Raw genomic sequence first — 6037 nt, 5'->3', positions numbered from 1 at the left:
CGCCAGTGTAGTGGCGTGACAGTATTCGTGGAAATGTCACATTCTTTATTGAATGAGTAAACATATAAATCATTAACATGCCAAAAATTATATCTAAATTAATTGAACTTGCTTTTATATAATATTATAAATTAATTAAATTATTTTAATATATTATAATTAGGCCGATAGGCCTTCCTTTGAAAGGGACTTTCGTCGTCCTTTTGATTCTCACGCTGACACCTGGCGGACTGGGCAATTTGCTTAGTATTTGTTCAGGCTTGATTCTCATGCTGACACCTGGTCGATCGCCTCTTCTCGCTCCATCGTTTCAATTCCCTCTGCAACGGCTTCGTTCGCATAAGCAGCATGAATTCCCGTAATTTTTCCGATGTTTTCGTTGTGGCTAAGGGGAGTGGGCGGCGGTGGACAGTGGAAAGGGATATGGCACAACTGGAACAATGCAATACCCCTGAAAGCGATCGGCATACCGTTATTAAATTGGAGGGTAAACACCCTTTTCTTTGGCATGACCATTGGCCTGTTCTTGATTATGCCAGAATCTTTGAGTGCCTCATTCTTGTTGATAATTTGTCCGCCGAAGTCCTCAGAGTTGTATCCAAGCTAAAGAGCTTAAGCTCTCGAACTGGAATTGATCAGAATAAAATCAGAATTAGCCCATTCATATTTCAACCCAAATATGTGGTGGTTCATATGAGAATTGAGAAAGACTGGATGATCCATTGCAAGAAGCTTGAGATGAGGTCCAGAGCTAGAAATGGCAAGGACTTGAAAATTTGCAGTAGTAAGGAGGAAATAATGAAGAGGGTTGCTCACATTCTTGGACTGGAGAAGCCCTCTGTTGTTTATTTGTCTATTGCCGACAATCTTTTAGAGGACAGGGTGCTGTTAGAGGGATGGAGTGACTTCTTAGCCCCTTACGAAAAGAAGAAACTGGTTGTGCTGGATATCTACTCAAAGTATCCCTATCTCATTCAATCTGCAATTGATTATGAAGTATGCCTGCAGGCTGATACATTTGAGGGGAATAAATTTTCTACATTTTCGAGTCTCATAGTGTTGCAGAGGATCCAATTTGCTTAGTATTTGTTCAGGCTTGATTCTCATGCTGACACCTGGTCGATCGTCTCTTCTCGCTCCATTGTTTCAATTCCCTCTACAACGGCTTCGTTCGCATAAGCAACATGAATTCCCGTAATTTTTCCGATGTTTTCGTTGTGGCTAAGGGGAGTGGGCGACGGTGGACAGTGGAAAGGGATATGGCACAGCTGGAACAATGCAATACCCCTGAAAGCGATCGGCATACCGTTATTAAATTGGAGGGTAAACACCCTTTTCTTTGGCACGACCATTGGCCTGTCCTTGATTATGCCAGAGTCTTTGAATGCCTCGTTCTTGTTGATAATTTGCCCGCCGAAGTCTCCAGAGTTGTATCCAAGCTAAAGAGCTTAAGCTCTCGAACTAGAATTGATCAGAATAAAATCAGAATGAGCCCATTCATATTTCAACCCAAATATGTGGCGGTTCATATGAGAATTGAGAAAGACTGGATGATCCATTGCAAGAAGCTTGAGATGAGGTCCAGAGTTAGAAATGGCATGGACTTGAAAATTTTCAATAGTAAGGAGGAAATAATGAAGAGGGTTGCTCACATTCCTGGACTAGAGAAGCCCTCTGTTGTTTATTTGGCTGTTGTCGACGATCTTTCAGAGGACAGGGTGTTGTTAGAGGGATGGAGTGACTTCTTAGCCCCTTACGAAAAGAAGAAACTGGGTGTGCTGGATATCTACTCAAAGTATCCCTATCTCATTCAATCTGCAATTGATTATGAAGTATGCCTGCAGGCTGATACATTTGTGGGGAATAGCTTTTCTACATTTTCGAGTCTCATAGTGTTGTAGAGGACCATGAGAATGGATAGGGCGCAGGATTGTGAAGGTTCAACTGTGGCTTCTTATGCTTACAACATTGAAGGCCTAGCAGGAGGACCTAAAAGATGGGCAACCAACATGTTGGATTTGAGCCTTGCTGCTATTAGCTATGGATCTAATGAGGTCTCTTGCCAGTGAAAGACTAGAACCAGATTGTTCAATCTTAAGCACAGATTCAGGCTTGAATCTCAACAAGGTGATTTTCTGTAACATTATTTTGTAAGTTGTATGCTACAAAGAAATTGCCTGGTCAATACCTCTTGCAGAAGCTACAGTTTATGTGCATTTTGTATGATTCTTCCTCACAATCATGCTCTTCAAATATGATCTAATAGCTTCTTAACAGAGAATGGGAGATTAATGGTGCCTCAATACCAATTGGTGTTGTTCAAAACAAATTGTTATATACTATTGTTAAATTGGGTCTATATTTATTTCAGAATTAATGAAGTTTGTTCTTGAAGGTGTTTAGATGTTTGTTCTTGGTGGTTTATGTACATTGCAAACACAGACAATATTTAGCCATCTCCATTCCCTCTTAGGGTTTTATTGCACATCTCACGCTCTGTATCTCTATGTTTTCTCGAATAGATGAATATATAATAAAGAAATAAGATAATCACAAGTCTGATTGTTGACATTTTTTATTATTACCAAATCTTACATTAGTATTCTGCGTTAAACATAGATGTTTGTGTGAGGTCCTGGGCCTCAAATATACTTGACGAAGATGACACAGGCTGGGTTTTTTTGTTTCCTCTACAGTGCAAGATATTCAAGAGGGCAGTCTTTAATCAAATGGATTGTCATTTGCTACAATTGCAAACACAGTTGGTATTTAGCCATAGGAATTCTCACTGAGGGTGTTGTTGCACATGTCATGTGCTGTACATCTTTGTGTTTTGAACGTGTTATCGGCCATTAATAGTTATATTCACAAATTGATGAATGTAAATAAATACAAGAAACACGACTCTGGTTGTTGACTTTTCTTTCTTTATACATGAACCCATAGATTTGTATTGAATATAAATGTCTATCTAAATGGATGCTTTCATGGGTTGCATATAGGTACAAGATGGCAGAGGATTGCGCAGATGATGACGATGATAAATCATCAATCAGTGAGCTACGAAAAGCGACTGGGGAGGAGCCCAATCTGCACAATTCCTTGGCTAAGGTACAATTACATACTATGTTTTGTTGAGTTGTGATTTTCTCTAAGATCAAATCATTATGTGTAGTTTTTGTTACATAAGCTTCCATATATCTAGTGCGATGCCTTGTATCTGAAGTTAAATGTGACTTTATGAGTTAATTGGTATTTGGATTCTGTGCTAGCTCAATGTGGTTTCCAGCAGGCAAAACGTTTTTAAACTAATTCCCCTCTCTTTAGGGTTGGTAGTCAGCCAGAAAAAATAATCTGAATTGTATTCCATGCTTAAGACTACTTTAAGAACAGAGATTTGTGTTTTTATTTTCGTGTCAACCCTTTCTTTAATATATATCTATATGTGCCCTCTTCCAGGAAGCAATGTTTTAACTTTCGCCCAATTATTAGTAATGAAATTAGTTTTGTGAGTTTAAAAAAAATTATGTTCTGGACTTGCATGTTTTGTAATGTTATGTTGTTTAATTTGAAAGATGGAATTTTCTCTGAAGCTTAGAGTCTTCATGCTTTGGCTTGATAAACGTGACAAAAATTGTTTGCAAAATCTTTTTAGATTATTGTCTGTGATTATTGTCTGAAACTTACACTCTTCATGTTTTGGCACGATGAAAGTGAAAAGAAGTTTTTCTAGATTACAGCATGAAAAAGCACATCTGAATGAAAGGGTTCTGCTAGAGGGCAAAAACAAAATTTCATTGAGAGTTTAAGAAAAACTTGATTCCCTTGAGTGTAGTTGGCAACCTTTATTGGATGTTGAGAGTTTTCCCTCAGAAATTGGGATCATAGGGAAATTGGGAAAGAGACCACAGCTTCTTCAGCAATCTCCCATCCACCAACCCTCTGATAAATCTAGTGCTCTCATATATATGTGTGTGTGTGTTGTGCCATACATGAACTCTTAAGAAATTTCAAAAGCCTTCACCTAATGCAATCCTCCAGGTTTTTCAAGACACCAAAGAAAACTACTTACGATCAGTTTCTTAAACATGGAAATTTTACAACACACTGCTTCCAAAACAACCATCCAAAAGGTCATTACTATAATAGCTTGATTAGAAATAGATTGAATGAGAAGGTCCATATGGGGTATTCAATCATCTCCATCCATCTGTTCTGCATCCTCAGTGCTTACTTGGACAATATATCAACCTTCATTTTTATCCCTTGCAGACATGCTGAAAAGATAAAGACATGGAATTTTTCCTTGTTTCTCTCATTCCGTCCAATGATGGGCCAGCTGCAAATTTTCGTGATTGAAATTTCCATTTGACCTCTCTGCAATGTGTTTGGAATCTCTTATCACCTGTAGACAATTTAAACTTTTCTCTATTGCTATTTTCAGAATCTACCAAAAAGCATAAAGTTCTTCTATGTTGTTTGATCCATCTCCTACTGCTTTGAAACTGGTCTCGTAATTGTCTCTTAAAGTAATGCCTCATGATCCACAATAGCTGGGATTACCTTGACAAGCCTCGTTGAAATAACTCCACACTATTGTTATATATATATCTGGGGATCTTAGTATTATTTGTTTCTTTTCCTTTAAAGGTGGCTGTGTCCCTTAATATGCATATCTATTCTTGTGTCAAACTTGATTAGTAATAACATCTTTGTTTTGAATTCTTTTAATTTCTTGGTAACCAAATAACTTAAGTCACTGTACAAGGACAGTTTGATGCCCACATGTAGTTAATACAGAATGTATTTTGAAAACTAGGATTTAGCTTTGTAGTGCTTGAATCATCATTTCATGTTGGTTTTCATTTCTTAGTAGCTAGATCATTTCTCTTACAATATGATTGTAATATCTTTTGTTTCTCTTACAATATGATTGTAATATATTTTGTTTCTCTTCTGTGGGAAATTTTGTACAGGAGTTCAAACAATGTATATAAATAGAAAGATGCAGAAAATGATAGTCAAATTTTGTACTCATAATTATGACAAGAAAGCCCCTGCTGGGTTTGTGAGGAAAAAGAGCTTCAACACCAGTTCTGTCTCCAACCGCCAAGATGATCAGTACACTACTAACATGTTTAGTGAAGAATTTATGCTATTCTCTTGTAATCTATAGGCCCCCAAAGCTCCTCATAGATGAGAATATTTGCAAGATGTTAATATTGTTGTAAGTTTGTAGTAGTTGTGGAATGACTTACTTTTGTGCTGCTTCTCATCTTCAACAACGAGAGTTTCTGTGGTGAATAAGCAGAATCCATGTCCTGCCTGGTGAAGCAGCTCTCCACTGTGATAGCGTTCTTTGTAATGTCTCTGATAAATCCTTTAGACTTCTATTTCATTCAGTAATATGATGGGATTCACTCTACAAGATTAGGGGATTCACTCTACAGAGTCCATGTCATACCTTCTGAATCAGCTCTCCACTTATGCTAATTTTCTCTGTAATGACCCTAATAGATCCTATATAATGAGATTTCATTTTGTAATATGATGGGATTTCACTCTACAAGATTGGTTTCAGTTTTACTTGTATTGAGGTATATGAAATTTCTCAATTTTACTTGTAATAGGATGGGATTTCATTCTGTAATATCATGAGATTTCCCTCTGCAATATTTGCTACTAAATTTTACAATTCCAAATTAATAATAAATTCAAACAGTGAAGGTCCTAAAAATTTCTTTCTCAAAACTATCTTTCAATACTTGACAGTATTCGTGGAAGTGTCACATTCTTTATTGAATAAGTAAACAAATAAATCATTAACCTACCAAAATTTATATCTAAATTAATTGAAATTACTTTTATATAATATTATAAATTAATTAAATTACTTTAATATATTATACTTACTGAGATATAAACGAATTAATTTAATTTTCAATATATACATACATAATTAAATAAAAGTTTCAAACAGTCAAGGCCGCAAAAATTTCTTGTCAAAACTATCTTTCAATACTAGACAGAATTCGTG

The 6037-nt window shown here is 36.4% G+C and overlaps 2 pseudogenes; both read left to right on the top strand.

The window, feature by feature from the left end:
* The first annotated feature begins 348 nt into the window (after nucleotides 1-348).
* On the top strand, nucleotides 349-1083 carry LOC149187482 (O-fucosyltransferase 23 pseudogene; annotated as a pseudogene).
* Nucleotides 1084-1115: 32 nt separating this feature from the next.
* Nucleotides 1116-2069, top strand: LOC149187481 (O-fucosyltransferase 23 pseudogene; annotated as a pseudogene).
* Nucleotides 2070-6037: the final 3968 nt, after the last annotated feature.

This window comes from Pinus tabuliformis, chromosome 3_1, assembly GCF_031772625.1.
Source record: "Pinus tabuliformis cultivar Carrire ecotype Pingquan chromosome 3_1, CPIR1, whole genome shotgun sequence".
Taxonomy (NCBI): domain Eukaryota; kingdom Viridiplantae; phylum Streptophyta; class Pinopsida; order Pinales; family Pinaceae; genus Pinus; species Pinus tabuliformis.
This window is presented reverse-complemented; position numbering and strand designations above follow the sequence as displayed.